This window comes from Periplaneta americana, chromosome 12, assembly GCF_040183065.1.
Source record: "Periplaneta americana isolate PAMFEO1 chromosome 12, P.americana_PAMFEO1_priV1, whole genome shotgun sequence".
NCBI classification, from domain to species: domain Eukaryota; kingdom Metazoa; phylum Arthropoda; class Insecta; order Blattodea; family Blattidae; genus Periplaneta; species Periplaneta americana.
Window position 1 is genome coordinate 73,202,734 of NC_091128.1, and position 17,720 is coordinate 73,220,453.

The following is a 17,720-nucleotide window of genomic DNA, read 5'->3' on the forward strand; positions in this document are numbered from 1 at the left end:
TTCTATTAGAGAATTGTGCCGTTTGTGAGACGGAACTATCTAAACCCACTGTGGTACTAGAAGCCCATACACAAGTCTCGGGGCGGGCAGGAAATACACAGTTTTCGCATTCGTTGACGGATAACCAATAAGAATTTGTATTCATTTCACCTGCACCACCCACTACCCATACGGGACTGAACTTTTCAGTTCTGTTCAGTCGAACTTAGGAGTGTCCACTGTACTTACTTAGTTACTTAGTAATTTATTTATTTTTCATACACGTTTTTACTTATTTAACTAACTAATTATTTATTTACTAAGGTACTTAATTATTTATTTATTTTATTTAATTATTTATTTATTTATTTATTTATTTGTCTATTTATCCATTTATTTAAGTATTTATTTGTGATATACAGTATGTATTACAACAGACCTAGGCTCCAAGTAAAGTAGCTACATGCAATTAGTTCACAATACAGTAGAGCACACGCGATATTTGTATTCCTGGTGTTGTGGAAGAGAAGGCCTGATGGCCTTAACTACACCAGAATAAATAAATAAATAAATAAATAAATAAATAAATAAATACAATACACGAAGAAAATACAATGAAATACTGTAGTATAATAATAAGAAGAAAGGAAGTAATAAAGAAAAAATAGTAAAATTAATATAAAATAAAAACTAATTGTAAACATAAAAAAGATAAAAAAAGGCATTTCTGGTTACCGTTAATTAAATATTCAAACGGTGTCTATGGGAAATGCAGTGGAAAATCATCTCCCACCTAAATTTCCATATTTGATCAGTACATTTTATTATTCGTTTTCCAATCTTTTCTTCTTCGCCTTCTTCTTCTTCTTCTTCTTCACAAGTGTTAAGCCACAAGGCCTGTTACGGTCTCATAAAATTTTCACGCCATCTCTTAGCAGGACGATCCACAGATCTTTGGCCATGTGGTACATTGGGAGTCTACTATTACTCACCAATCTTTTCTTAAACCTTATATATTCTCGGAAATGCACTATAAATCAGTTTTTTAATATAAATAGTTCAAATATAAAATATAAACCTCCCCTAAAAGTTACAACATTCAGTACTCACGAAAAAAATTAAAACAAATTTATCACGCAGGCTAAGTAGGCCTACGTACACGGTGATCTTACTTTCACTTCAAATCCGATTACGTTTTTTGATTGGCATCTGTAACAATCACGGATGTCATACTATGGCATTACCTTCCTAGATTCATCTTCTTCAGTCTCTCCGATATAGGCCTAATTGTGCCAATTGTTTCTAATGTCGATGTCCATCCTTAACCGCCTTTATTACATCTCTAATGTCACCAACACTCTTTTTGGCGATAACATTTGCTAAAGTTACCTTTCTTTTGAGTTTTAATCACACGATGTAGTTCAGGCAACTGTTTTCAAGGAGCGGGCATAGAAATATGTGATAGTAATTCAAAGCCCTATATGGTGTAAATTTATTCAAAATTACTTAAACTGAGTAAAGAATTATTAGTGGATTTTCAGAAACAAAAGAAACTATCATCTATTAAAAATTACTGTACGGTAGCTTGTAACTGCTCGCTATTCACCTGTCACTAATCATCAATTAAAGAAACAGAAAATGAACAACTTGACGGCGCTTGTCACTTGTCAGTGTTATCGCTATGAGAGGCTCCTGGTCTCCATAGTAGCTAGGAGCGGCAAGAGCCAAGTAGAAGTAGAATTCAAGCGGCTGCGAAGAACTTTTTGGGAAGTGTAGCGAGAGTGACAAGACAGAACCACATTTCAAATGAAGCAATAAGGAATAACTTAGAAACGAAAAGCTGTTCCAAATCATTCACGACTATCGCTCCAACTGCCCAGCCCACCTCCAGGGAATGGATCGACACGACATTCCAAAGTGCATCATGCATTTCCGAAGAGAAGTACTGAGCAATCGAAATTCCGTTGAAATACCGGAATTGAGAACCTCAACGGATGTGGAACTCAGAACATGTAGAATAAGAAGAAAATCGGGCAATACTTACATCTCACTGGACCATATGTGTCAGAGGAAGAACAATTTGTTTCTATGCTTCTGAAGTCTGATTAGTGTAACATCGAGATAATGCATTAATTTCTTACTGAATTATATTTTATATTGAATGTTGCATTTTATTTGGCAGTGCATAAAATGAATAGTAGTGCGTAAAGTGATTACTTACTTTTTTACGCACCAGTACTTTAAAGACTCATTTTATACAGTGATAACACTTAGTGAAATGCAACTTTACGCACTATCGTAGAAAAATTGTTTTAGTGTGAAAGCAAGAAAAGGCAACGTCTATAAAAAGAAGTTTATATTTTAGCTACTTTAAATTGTCGTTCTTTAGTCAACTGCCTGAAGACAGGTTGGCTCCGTTGAGCTCACTAAAGTTGAATTAGTTTACAAAATGTCATGAAATGGTGTTCTTACGCTCATAATTTACCCATATTCGTTTCCTGTGTTTCTTAAAATAATATTTACGTACCACATTTATTTTAATTCCTTTATTTACATAAACAATGATGCATAAGCAAGCGAGTTGGCTCAGACGGTAGAGTTTGAGACTCCCATTCAGGAGGCCACGTGTTCAAACTCTGTGGCCGACCAATCTGACTGGGGTTTTCATGGGTTCCCTTAGTCATAAAGGTAAATTTATGATTGGAAATTTACATGTCATGATTCATCACAACCTCAATTACCAATACGATAAACATTAATCAAAATCTATAATCAGTTACATGAACACAAGCCATCTACAACGCACAATAGAAACAGAAACTCAACAAAAGTAAAACGGCCTACTGGTATACCCATACATTCTAAACATGCGACATGACCATAGACGTTAAAGAGTGTATAAATAAACTTAACAAAGAAAAAATAGATGCACAGTGAAGCCAACATAAAAAATTATCTTCGTACACAATACACTCTATGTTGACATTCATGTGAAGTGATTTATTAAATTATGGTTTCAAGACTAATTTAGAAATATGTTAAATGAATTATCCTTGCACCAAAAACGGATGTTCCTTGAACCAAATTTTCCTATTTTAATTATTTGCATACAATAACAATAATTAAGAAACATGTTAAAGGAGTTATCCTTACACTGTGGACCAAAATGATCGCATTTTAATTATTTAAATACAATTTCAATTAAGTAACATATTAAACTATCTATCCTTCTATTAAACACGCATGTTCTCAGGACCAAATGTCCTTTATTAATTATGTAATTAATTTATATTTATTTCTAACAAGTGCAGCGAAGAGCATGGGTATGGCTAGTTATTAATATAAAAGCATATCTCGTTTACTTTAACCCTCAAAATGAGTTTTTCGAAAGTTCAGAACTAGCTAGATTGCTTTCTCGCAACCAAAAAATGTGGATTCACCTCATTTCATCAAAATCCTTATGCCCATTCGCAAGAAAAAATTTGCAATAATAATTATTAATATGAAAGAATTTTCCGTTTAATTTAATCCTCAAAATGAGTTTTTCCAAAGCCAAAACTTAGGTAAATCGCTTTTTCGTACCCGAAAATTGTAGATTAAATCTATTTCATTAAAATGATTAAGCTCATTTTTAAATTGAAATTTACACATACTCTATACGAGAATCTATTATTAAATTTAATGCCCAAGTCTTTTTCAAAAGTCGAACATAGCTAAATCACGTACTTGAACCCGGAAAATGTGGATTCACCCGATTTCATCAAAATCCTTACGAACGTTTTCAAGATAAAATTTACAAATATATTCGTACAAGAAATGCTTGTTTAATTTAACCTCCTAAATGACTTTTCCCAGAGTCGAGACCTAGCTAAATCGGTTTCTCACATCCGACGATTTGTTATGGAATATATATATATATATATATATATATATATATATATATATATATATATATATATATATATATATTTCAATTGTTCTGCGAGTTCTGACGTCATCGAGAGCATTTTTAAATTACATTCTCTGTTCTCTCCTGTTTAGACACTTTCCACCCGATATATATTTTCCTCCACCTAAATCCCTTCAAACTACGCAGTTAGTACAGGAATAAAGCTGAATCTCCACGGGAAGTAAATAGAATAATATCCACTTCCTTTCCGGATTCAAATTCCTGTCCGCAGGATCTGGAGCCGGATATTCTACCGCATTAGTCACTACGCAGTACCACATTTAAAGTAATACGCTAAAATAGAATTCTCCGAAGTTGTATTAAAACAATGTAGTCCGTTGCCAACATACAAACGCATAAATCGTTTTCGACCCGCCCCGCGTCTTCCCAATTCCGAGAACCGCATGCGATCCGATCCGTGCGGAATTTCCACTCACCCCAGATCGGAGCGGGTTGAGGAGGTCTTTATCGCAATCAATCATCGGTGACCCTGGAAGGTAAGATCGTGCAATTAATCTCATTTTGTTTTTATTTCTGGGCACGTACATTAAATTAGGTCAGAGTATCAGATAAACTCGTTTCCAACTACAACTATAAGGTTCCTGTCCTCTTCCTCGAGAAATTATGAGTTATGGCTGAAGTAATCCTTATACGGTCGCAGCTTTTAATTTCGTTAACACATTTCGGACCATTAGTAATGATTTGGTCCTAACTGTGATTTGATATGTATACAATTTATCACCGTTAATTTGTTGCTTTAATTAATGAAACTGTCAGTGCGAAAGCGTGGCTCTGTATTGAGAAGTTCATCGGCTCAGGTTCTGCTACTCAAATCGAACTTAATTCCTGCTGTCATGAAAATGAAGTGAGGTAAGGATTTTATATAGACTAATTTGGAATTTCTTTTTCGCAAATAATTTAAAATTAAAATACGCCAATATCGGTTAAAAATATAACAAAGGACACCAAATTCCAATTTGTAAATCCATAGCTGGAATTACTACAAAATACGGATCTGAAACTTAACAATCGAGTCATAATACTAGATGATACTAGACTGAAATTATTATATACTCGTAGACTACAAAATTTTTCAAAACTTAAAAACCTCAAAAGTGTTTAAAAATAACATAACCAATCTATAATTTTTTTGGATATCACAATAATAAAATAGTACATTATGCAACGAGCCTATAATGATAGTAATTAAGACGCCAGTATGCTTGTTTATGAAACGAGCGCAAGCGAGTTTCATAATTTTCATACGAGCGTCTTAATTACTATTATAGGCAAGTTTCATATGACTTTTTATGCTCGACCACATTTCCAACTTGAAATTATTCAGAAGTATTCATTTTATTTGTATCTGACAGAAGATCGGAAGTGACCTTGTTCATAGCTCGTGAATTGTGAGATGTGCGCAGACGCGAAAGTATTGATTTTTTCCGAGGAACAATAATGTCATTGACCTTGATGTAATGTAAAGAATGTATAACCTGTAAATTGATTTAGAATTGAAGAACGAGATGAGAAATTGAATTTATTTGAATATTATTTACAATTAACGCTAATTATTATAGTAACAGAACATAACCTCCTGCGACAGTATTGGATTTCTAGCCTCCGTGACGTTTCCCTCGTCTTTCAATTGCATATCCGAGAATAATCCAAAACCTGAACTTTAATGAATAGGTGTACTTTAATAACATGCATTAAAGGACTGCTACCAGGTGTATAATTACTACATTTCGGCATGGTCGAGCATAAACAAACAAAAAGCACGAATTAAAAACATACAGGAAACCCACTAGAACCACAACACACACACAACTCTTCAAACCATTCCATACAACACAAACATGCAGCCTTCTTTACAATGATAGACAGATTAATAATTAGCAGACATTTAAGAGCGACGACTACAATGAATACCCGAATACAATAACATATACCTGTAGCATAAGACAATAGTTACAACCCTAATATAATGTATGTCCTATGTATTTATTCGCACTGCAAATGGGTAAGCAGTGGTAACTAATTACACTCAATAACGGCAATTAATAATAAATTAATAATAATACTAATAATTAATAGTAATAATAATAATAATAATAATAACAACAACAACAAGGAGCATCCTAAATTAAATGAATTACGACCACTTAAAATTACATGTATAGTGAGGATCACGTAAGTTCAGTTCCCAAACAGCAAATATTTCCGCCTTGTCAGTGTTGCCAACTGTTACCAGATATCACCACATGTAGTAAAATCACGATCCTATGTACTGAATGACTTCTTTACTCACAGTACTTTACCTTAATGTTGGAAGGTTATTCTAAATAGTTTCAATAATAATGAGAAATGTATTGCTATGTTCTATTCTTTTATTCCTTTACATTATTATTAGTATTAGCATTAATAGGTTACTAGACGTAAATATACAACAAAGTATAGTATATAATATTCAAGAATCAAATCTGTTCCAAGACCAATTAAATTATTGTCACTTCACTTCAAAGATTCCAGCGTACATATACTGTACTTCCTAAAGGTAGATAAATTAATAACCAATTGACTTTTGGTTGGAATTCGAATGAACTTCTGATTATCTTTTGAAATTAGTAAGGAAATGGATAATACAACTAGGCTAAAACTGAAATAATAATAAATCAACTTACAAAAATAATTTTGGTCCTTAAAAGCCATAAGTAATTTCACTTCTAGATACCTTTTTAAAGATTTCATTTGTTTGTAAATTGCTTAATAATGTTACACTTACACTTATTATTTCTGCAACTCCACGTCTGTCATTGAAAAAATGTATGATACATAACTGTGAAGTCTCTTTTTGGCTCTTGTATCCTAAATTTAAATAAGAAAAAACAAATGATTCAAGAAATGTGAGCTGGTGAAAATTAAATACTCAATTCATAAAATAATTACTACCAAAAGAATATTTTATTAATTCTATAAAAAAGATGGATTACACAGAACAGATGGCCAGAAATCATATTTATACACAACATACAGCATGAAACGATCATCAAAAAATGCTTTTTGTACACAATAACATCTTTCAAACGAAGTGAAATAGCCAATAAGTTCAATAAATATTATGCTAATAAGTAATAACTATAATTAATAATTATCTACAAGCTGTAAAAGGGAATAAAATAGTATATTGTTGAAATTAGGGGGTATGGTTTATTACGTGTATTTATAATTTTAATTACTTTTTCTACATTTAATTATATTTTAATTTCTATTAGATTAGTTGGTGGTGTGGGTGTTAGTTTTATCTGTGTACGTCAGACTATTAAGAAAAAACTGAAAGAAATATTAAATCTACAATCTACTTTATATAACAATATTTAATCAAGAACTGAATATTACTATTAATTTAATAACATAAGACCCAAAACATCTCCAAGTCCAGACAATACACATGCTGATTTTCTTAAATATGTTGGCAAACAAGCAAACTCACTACTTTTATCTTGTAATCTCATCTAAAATACAATATCTGTCTGGAGAAAATCTATCATAACATCAATTTTGAAAAGCAATTATTCAACTAATATCTTTTCGAGTTATCGACAGATACCACTTACCAGTATGATAGCCAAAATTATGGAAGAGATGATTTCATAGATTGAATTGGTTCCTGGAATCTAGTAACTAACTTTCATCTTATTGAGTTGACTTAAGAAAATTACATTCAACAAATGGACAGATTTTAAATTTTAGTCAAGATATTAAAGATATTTTAAACAGAAAACAAAACACCTTAGCAATTTTAATTTATTTTCAAGGATCATATGGCTCTGTAAATATAAATCACTTAAGAAATTGCAAACTTAGGGTGTCCATGATAAAGTGTTACACTGGGTCAGTGACTTGATTATTTGATTCATTGTCACAAATATGTAAATAGAGACAGATTCATCTGGGCTTCCCACATTGTTGTTTTCAGGAATACATTTTCCAATATTAATGTCGATGGTCTAACTAAAGAAATAGATCTTATGATAATCTCATCATTTGCAGATAATATGGTTGTCTAGAACAAAAAATCACAGTCCACAAATATTAATAAACTGAGCCAAAATCCCAACAGACTTTTTGACTCTACTTGGAGAACTCAAACTTGCTCAATCAAGGGAAACTTTACTAATAAAACACAATCCCAAGTTATTTCAAAATGAATAGTATATAAGTTAACTTTAACAGATGATGTTAAGAAATGTGATACTTCTCCAGACATTTTAAAAATCATTAGAAACGATAAATGATCTGGTCAGTGAGTGACTACATACAGTATTTTTTATGGATGGATCCTGTTTACCAAGCCATAGATGTAGTGGTGTTGTAGTACAATACCAGTATATTCCCTTTTACAGGGAATTATATTCAAACACTTGTTTGCCCCATTTTAACCGTGACAACGCTTTTTAGTTTTTTAAACTTTCTGGTTATTGTATTGTGTTTGTGTTTAGTGAAAGATTTTAGATAAGGGCGCAAATAGCCATAGTAGCTGACGCGCCCTTTTTAAACGCCACTAACTAACTAACTAACTTCAAACACTGACTAATTTTGATAGTGAAAATTCAGATACACTTTTAAGCTTACAAAATCTCCAGTATCAACTTCATAAATCTGAGAAGGCTGTCATACTATCAGATTCAAAATCAGATATTCTTGCTGCAGTATTGGACGTAACAGCATGAAATCTCAATATTTTACAGTGTTTTAATATTTTAAGCAAAATGGTCGAATTACATCGACGACTGGTACTTCCGTGGATCCATGAACTTTATGGAGTGGGAGGTAATGAGGTAGTTGAAAGGTAGCAAAATTACTGTAAGGTTATCTATACCTGCATCTTACCACACTGTTAAAAGAATAACAAGATCAGAACATGACAATGTGGTAACAAAAATCGGAATGATTCTAAAGCAAATGAAAAAATTGCAATAGGCCATCCGGCATCTGCTCCACGATGGAGGAAAATCCTCAGAAGAAACCAACTAATCAGACCAAATGGGGGATCCAAACTACCCTCGAGTGCAGCTCTGTATTTGCAGGCCAACGAGTCTACCGACTAAGCTACATTGGTGGCTCCACTAAAAATATGAAGTACATGGCACTCAGATTATTAAATTGACAAACCTAAACAATTATTCATCAGTTAAGCTATAAAATATAATACATAGCAAGCAAGTTAATTCAATTTAAAAGTATAAACAATTCAATCAGTTGAAATATACAGAAATTGATAATAAATATCATGCAAATTACTTCACATTACAAGCATAAACAATTCATCATTTGTGGTATACAGCCTACTGTATAATTTATAGCACATACAATTCATCAGTTAAGCTATAGGCCTACAGTCTACTATTGAATTTACAGCATATATAATTCATCAATTAAGCGAAACAAAAATATAATACAATACATAGTAAAAATAATACACCTAATTTAATAACTGAACTTCTATGAAAATCTACAGTGGCAGTACTCATATTATCACAGGCCATGATTGTCTCAAATATTTACAAAGAACTGATATTTCAGAATCTCCCCATGCCATTTCTGAAATCTCAATGAAGATATGGATCATTGTCTTGACTGTTTAACTTTACACAGCTTTCAATCATCTGGTTAAATATTGGAGTGCAAGATAACAAATGACATCAACTGCTGAACACTTGGTATCAATCAACCAACAACTTCATTAGATTAAAGGGGGAAAAAAAAACTGAAAGAATTAATTGTATATAGACACAACACATAAGACAAGGCCGCTTCAGAACAGTAATTGGCAAGGCTCTGTTGTTTTAGGATTCTTATGTAGATTCAGTTTCACCTGAAAGAAAAAAGTAGCATCTATAAGTATGCCTAATTATGAGAAATAAGAGAAACGGTTGCAATAGTAGTAGTAGTAGTAGTAGTAGTAGTAGTAGTAGTAGTAGTAGTAGTAGTAGTAGTAGTAGTAGTAGTAGTAGTAGTAGTAGTAGTAGTAGTAGTAGTAGTAGTAGTAGTAGTAGTAGTAGTAGTAGTAGTAGTAGTAGTAGTAGTAGTAGTAGTAGTAGTAGTAGTAGTAGTAGTAGTAGTAGTAGTAGTAGTAGTAGTAGTAGTAGTAGTAGTAGTAGTAGTAGTAGTAATGATGATAATAATAATAATAATAATAATAACTGCAAAGTATGGAAATTAATATTGAAATATAATATCAAAAGGTGATTTCACACCATCAACTGTTATCATTTCGTACAACAAATCTATTATATTCAGTTGCAATCACCAGTAGCTGTTCTTTCCTCCATTTTGTTGTTGGCTGATTTTTCACAAGTCTGCTATGATATGCAGCACTATCCATGACAATAACGCATTGCCCTAATGTTCTCAAGTCAACAACTGTGTTTGCACCCACTTCTCAACTACAGGGCACTATGGTAGTCCTGACTTTTCTTTCAATTGCATGAAAAAATTAAATCAGCACCTGCAATAAAAATTATACCTGGGCATATAATTACGTCACATGAATTCACAGCATTTAAATAAAGAAAATAAAACATAACATAACATAACATGACATGAGATCCTCTTTGGTGAAAGGCTTTCCCACGTTTTTATTTAGTCACCAATTTTTATATTTTTGTACCCTGATTAAAAAAATTACTCTTGCCAAATTTATGTAAAATATAAATCAATATAACTTACCGAGTATAAATCCACCTTTCGTTCCGGCATCTAATCTTCCACCCTCATTTGTTGGTCTATGAATAACACCATTCATGTCACTGGAAACTTCACCTGGTTTATTTCATGAATAAGTGGGTGATCCTACTTAAAAAAACAGAGAGAGAAAAGCAATTCACATTGACACTCTAAGAGAGACAAACATTTTTAAGACAGGAAAACCGTTTAAGAATTTTATAACTAACCTCTAGTTATAATATGAAACTATTAATTGCAAAACATGTTGTTCCCACCTGAATTCATTACTAGTAGCCTATATTAATTGCAATTTCATATTCCACATAAGTGTTAACCTATTTGTTAGTAAAAAATTCAATCACTCAATGTCTCACAATACATTGAAATTTACCATTCATAAAAATCCAAGTCTCATCCAAGAATACTACGGGTTTAGGGTTCTCACGCTCCACATTTCTTATATATTCTCTTAAAAACGAATAACATCACTTTCTCGTACATATGTATAAGGATCCCCTTTGCTCCATAGAAATTTCATCTCTTTCAAAATTTTTTCACCGATGATAAGGATACTCTAAATAAATATGTTTCATAATCATCATTCATATGTTCCAGAACTTTTGCTGCTGTTAGTACTTCCCCTGTAACAGTAAATGAAAATTATGCCATATTTTTATACATATGACTAATATCAGAATTACATTGCATAAATCAACACAATAATTCCTGTAACTTCCCTACCTTTATGTAACTTGTCATAAATAAATCTCGCAATTGCATCTTTCGTAAAGTCATCAGCATCAGTCACTGGATGTTTACGTAGTCTATGTTTTCCTGGTGTCACAAGTGGGGTCCCCTTCTGTGAATTTATCACATTCGTGGCTGTAGTAAAGCCAAGCTGTAATAACAAACAATAACATAACACTTCTAAAAATTGTTATATCATAAAATTCATGCATGATACCAACATTTGCAGCTATATGAATAGAAAATGATCAACATGTTAGGTTGGATCTACGATAGGTTTAAGTAGGCTAATATTTAGGTAATTCTCCAGAAAAGCTACATCAAAGAAGGCATAATTTTATTTTGTTTAATTGATTTCTGTGATATTTACATAGTGATGAACACGTGGTTTTAGTGCACAGCCACAAATACATTCAGCACAAAAATCCTTTGACACTTACCTGCATATTCTAATGCATTGTTGTAGTCCCTCCCTCAAACTTGTTACTAATTACCAATATAACATGCGAGAGGTCCATGACGAAGAGAAATGGTTAGTTTCCCAGTAGTGCGTCCTCGTCCTCTCGAGTGTTATATCTTAACAAGTACTTTGGGTGGGGTAGCTTTTCTGAAGAGACACCATATTTAATATTACTTAGACCAGTCATGAATAAATTATTCAGCCAGAGTCAACGTTCCTATGCTTTATAGAGTATGTTATATAGTTATTATATAAAACTGAATTATTTTTAAGCACCATAACAGGCCAACATTCATGTAATATTTGCTGCAATATCAAGTTAATAATTACAATATGACTTGTATTTTCTTCGGCCGATGTGGCATGTAAATTGTGATCTGAACGGTTAATTTAATACTAAAAGAGAAAACTGGAAATTTACTTTCGTGCTGTTTGATTATTTGTTCGTCTAATTTGTAAATGTATTTAAGCTATCACCTACTGCAGTATTACAGTATCTTAAATGTATTTAGTTTGGCAATATGAAAATCACTGACTTGATTAAACATCTAGGCCTAACTTAAAAATTTGTTTTGTTTGACCACAATCATGAAATTATTAGTGCAAACTCCTAAAACTGAATACCACTTTGAAATGTATGCTTAAGAATACTTACTCCTAATAATTTTCCTATTCTGGTTGTAATTGCTGTCTCCGTTAGCATAATTCCTTCTTCATTATCTTCTTTCTTCAACTCATTATACACGTGAACTACAGATTTCTGAAGCGTACTCTGAATGCCACACATTTTCTTCCTTGGAGGAGTCACTGCAACACTATTTCATTTTTTTGACATAGTAATAAAAATCTAAACACGAAAGAAATTCATTAAAATTTGAAATAATATTTCTATCCATTACCCACGTGCATTATCACGCCCAAGTATATTATATTTATTCGTAGTTATCTGACTATTCTTGAATTATAACCACAACGCAACACATAAAATAACTATTATGTATTAATATTAATACTAATATTAATACTAATATTAATTAATTACTAATAAGTTCGAATTTCACTATCTTCCAGTAACCGGCTGAGAAATCTAGTACAATTTTAATTTCATGGAACTCCAGTACCGGCAAATATTGTCGATATTTGCCTCAGCTGCCAACATACCAGTTACAAAATCACTACCATTTATAGTATTTGTCAGTATCGAAATTCGAAACGAAGTTGGCAAAAGAAAATTCAACCTTCAAACTAGAAAATCACCATAATCCACTAGCATTTGTAGTAATGGGGGAAAAATGGTTAGGTTTCACCCTTAGGGTATCAAGTTACCTGGTCTTCCCTATAAAGTAAATCTAATTTGTATCTTAACCCTAAGTTCGAACTAAAATCCACGAGTATATGTTCATACCTACACAAGTATCTTTCAGCACTACACTCATTTTGCTATCAAATCACTCACTGCACTGGAACTACGACACACTTCACTGATTCTATTCTGATTTCATTAACACTTCAAAAACATTTCACTGTTCCAATACTTTGCACTGCCATTATGAACTATAAAACTTCACTGTCACAAACACAGTTCACTTACACAACACACTTCACTGACACAACACACTTCACACTTCACTGACAACACACTTCTTCACTGATACAATACTTCAAATAACAAAATATCAATTACACCCTTTAAATGGTGCGTATAATATGAGCCGTTCAGAGCAAAAGTGATGTAAGTTAAAATTGGGTAATGAGGTTTAAAGTAAAAATCTGTAAAATACAGCGCAAAGTAGCAATTAATATGGTCTTCTTGCTATCCATTGACTACTAATAGTTTAAATAAATTGAATCTTAATTGCTACTTTGCGCTGTATTTTACAGAATGTTTACTTTAACCCTCATGACCCACTTTTGACTTACACCACTCTTGCTCTGAACGGCTCATATATTACCGTCTATTAGTAAAGTCTTTAAGCCTATTTTTAAATATATTTTCGGTTAGTGGTAAAGCCACTATAGTAAGTCTATAGGTAAAATAGACACGTTAATAAAAAAGAAAAAAAACAATAACACACTAAACCAACACAAACAACACAAAAGAATAAATGTATAGCATATCACAATACCAATAAACACAAAACTGCAGTTCCATTCAAGAAACTGAAATACAAGATAGCATACAAAACAAATAACATAATATAAAGACATCGAAACAATCACACCAAACAAACAAATAACATAATATAAATACATCTAAACAATCACACCAAACTAACAAATAACATAATATAAAGACATCGAAACAATAACATCAAACAAACAAATAACATAATACAAATACATCTAAACAATCATACCAAACAAACAAACAAATCAAATCAAAGATATGCTGTTTTGGTGATAATGGGGATGCTTGTATGTTATGTACTATTAAATCGAATAATATGTGTATGTGCTGAATTGTAATTGTGTGTTAATTGTATGATGTGGAAATGCTATTGTGTGCTTATAGATTTCATATTGTTCTAATATGCTTAATTGTGGACTTTTTGGTGTGATGTGTAGTATCTCCATATCTGAATCTATGTATCTATGTAATTTGAGCTAATGTAATCTTTAGTTATTTGTTTAATCGAAATTATTCAAATCAACTTTACAGGAAGTTATACCTGAAAGCTTGATTTGCATAATATACGTCACTGTTCGTTAACAGAAAACCACAATTTAAGTCACACAGAGTTAGTGTGCACTCAATGTTGGTAGCTTGACTGTTGTCAGCCCACTTTGAGGTCTGTGGATATAGAGGGAAAAATTGGATCGGTGTCTGGTAGAGTTCCCGGGTAGATCAGTTGGTAGAGCGTTGGTACGTTAAACCAAAGGTCCCGGGTTCGATACCCGGCCCCGGAACAATTTTTCCCTCGAAATCATTCAAATCAACTTTACAGGAAGTTATACCTTAAAGCTTGATTTGCAACATAATATAAAGACATCGAAACAATCACATCAAAGAAACAAATAACATAATACAAATACATCTAAACAATCACACCAAACAAACAAATAACATAATATAAAGACTTCTAAGCAATCACACCAAACAAACAAATACAGTAAGTATAATTCAATTTTCAAATTAAAATGTAATATCTGTCCAGATTTCTATATAGGACAGACTGGAAAATCATTCCAAATAGGGTATAATGAGCACATTAAAGCAATAACTAAATATTACATTAGCTCAAATTACATAGATTCAGATATGGAGATACTACACATCACACCAAAAAGTCCAGAATTAAGCATATTAGAACAATATGAAATCTATAAGCACACAATAGCATTTCCACAACATACAATTAACACATAATTACAATTTAGCACATACACACATTATTCGATTTAATAGTACATAACATACAAGCATCCCCATTATCACCAAAACAGCATATCTCCACCACAGACGACAACAAACACCGAAACTAGGAGCAAGACGAGTTGAAGGAGCAGTAGTCCAAAAGACGCTGACGAAGACACGATGCGAGTGTCGAAACGGTGCCGTCCGTCATACATAACAATTTTAACACTTTTAAAGTTTAAAGTTTTTAAAAAAGTTTTATATATCATAACAAGTGTTGAAGTGAACATCAAGAGAAATGAAATTACTATCAACAGAAATTTATTTTTGAGAAGATCAGCGAGATTTTCCAGACTGGAGAGAATCAGAAATGATATAATTAGTCAAGAAATGTAAGTTCAAAATTCTTTATTAGATTTTATATAAAAAAGAGAGAACGGAATGGATACCTTAAGACGATTACCAGTGCATAAATTATACAGAAGAATTTTAAAATGGAATCCATCTGGCAGAAAGACGAGAAGTCGACCTAAGGTCACATGCTTACATGTGGTTAGAAGGTCGGTGGGAACCATTCCCCAAATTCCTGCCACCATTCCTCCTTTACTCTATTTGAGCTGACTGAGCGAACTCGGTCCCTGGCAACCCAGAATAAGATCTCAGAGCGACCTGTGAAGTGAAAGCGCCTTATTGTCTGACCGAGGCTCAGGATCAAGACTCATCCGCAGATCATATTATGTCAGAAACACTCCTAAATTTTGTCTCATGGTGAAATTCACTCGGGCTATTACTATGACAACATATACCCTTCTCAAATAATGCCCTCGGGGTCAATCCAGCCATACTTTAATAGACTCACCAAAGAGCCAATTGGCTAGATTCCTGTAGTTTTTCCTAAGGCGCTAAAACAAATGTCGGGATGAGCCCCCCGCCCCCCCCCAAAAAGTGGCCCATGGAACTACATCCCTCTCCCAACAAAAGTTTTGGAATTTTTCCAAATTAAAGTCTTCGAAATCGAAGCATTAGATTTCGCATATTTCCTTCGGTATATGGGCAAGTTTACCCTTGTTCTGCTCTCAGGCCTTTAAAACTTCCTGCGTTTCCTTGTCCTGATCTGTTTTGTCAGCTTCTCTCTCCTCCCCCACTTTATGTGGTAGCTATTAGTTTACGTTCATTTTCGACTTTCTCCTTCAAAATTCTCTAAAGTTCCTTCAGTGGAACGACGGAACTCGGGGTGAGACAAGTGGCAAACAGGATTGGAGCTCACATATTTAGTTTTTCTCAGCCCCAAACTAACTTTCAAGGACGCGTTTTAGCATACCTTTTAAATGTTTCTCCTCCAATTTCTCCCCCATTTCTTCGTTCAGAGACAAAGGGTAAGAAAAAATGAATTGGGAAGACAGGCTGAAACGGAAAAAATAATAAAGTGTCATAAATTCTGGATACAGGAAGACGGGTATGCATTATATACCTGTTAACATAGATCTACATGTAAATAGGCTTAGATTTTTCTTCAAGTATTTTAAAAGGAAGAAAGTGTCTAACATCAATTGGTGCTAAATTTTCTTCGTAACCTGTTAAAATATTTACCTATTTTCTTTTAAAAAATTGACCACTCTGAAGGTATAGAAGTTTCACTTCTAACCTTGCGTTGAAATCTCCTAGAAAAAAGTAAAGCAGTTTCGTGCACATAACTAAAATTCGGGTTTGCATGAAACTTAGCAGCAAGGCGGCGAAATAATTGATAAATTTTTATCTAAAGGTCTCTCATTCAGGGACAGAGTTATTTAAAATTCCGTAAACTTGCGGTATGACGGGGGTTACTTAGCCTTAATTCATTTCCGAAAGAGATACACCATTTGACACGGAAATTAGTCGCTTTTCAGAGGCAAAGTCCTGCCTCGAAATAGATCGGGAATCATCGTGTGCGCTGTCTTTACACGCGTGCGTTTTACATACATGCGAAATCCGGTCTTTGTAACGATAAAAAATAGTTGTATCGCTATCCCATAAAGGCTTCGTAGGGAATAAAGTATGTCGTTCCGTGGCATACAAGTAGGTCGCTGCTACGGTTTGTCTTCATCCTCGGACTTCTGTACTTAATATTTCCCGTGTGAATCTCGCATTAACCCGAACGACATTTAGACAAATTCACGCTACAAGAGTGCGATCATTTCCCGTGTCAAAGGAAGTACATGTTAAACTATTCTATGAACCTTTGTATAATCCTCGTTCTTGTCCCTGTCTGAAGCCACGAAATTCAGGTGTTATTACTAGCATGATAACCACAGAGCACCATGATGGCAAGTGAATCTGGTGTAACCTTAGAAAATTTCATAACAAATTTCATTTGCCGATAAACTTGAATGATTGTTAGTTGTGCAGTTTGTGGAAACCGACGCTGAATCCGTTATGCTAACGGTGCGTCTGTGAGACTTTATGAGCCTTAAATTAGGGCCGGGATCACAACACAGGAGGCGCTGAAGCCGAGGTCAGAGTTG

At 33.2% G+C, this 17,720-nt stretch overlaps 1 long non-coding RNA gene across 3 annotated transcripts; it reads right to left on the reverse strand.

The window, feature by feature from the left end:
* Window positions 1–6,865: 6,865 nt before the first annotated feature.
* Window positions 6,866–11,175, reverse strand: LOC138710555 (uncharacterized). Of its 3 annotated transcripts, none has more exons than XR_011335259.1 (4): window positions 11,049–11,152; window positions 10,661–10,783; window positions 10,242–10,439; window positions 6,866–9,806 (listed from the first exon to the last, which is right to left on the reverse strand). It is a non-coding gene; the product is annotated as an uncharacterized lncRNA (long non-coding RNA). The 3 variants fall into 3 exon arrangements; XR_011335258.1 differs by having other exon boundaries at window positions 10,661–10,786; XR_011335257.1 differs by having other exon boundaries at window positions 10,661–11,175.
* Window positions 11,176–17,720: the final 6,545 nt, after the last annotated feature.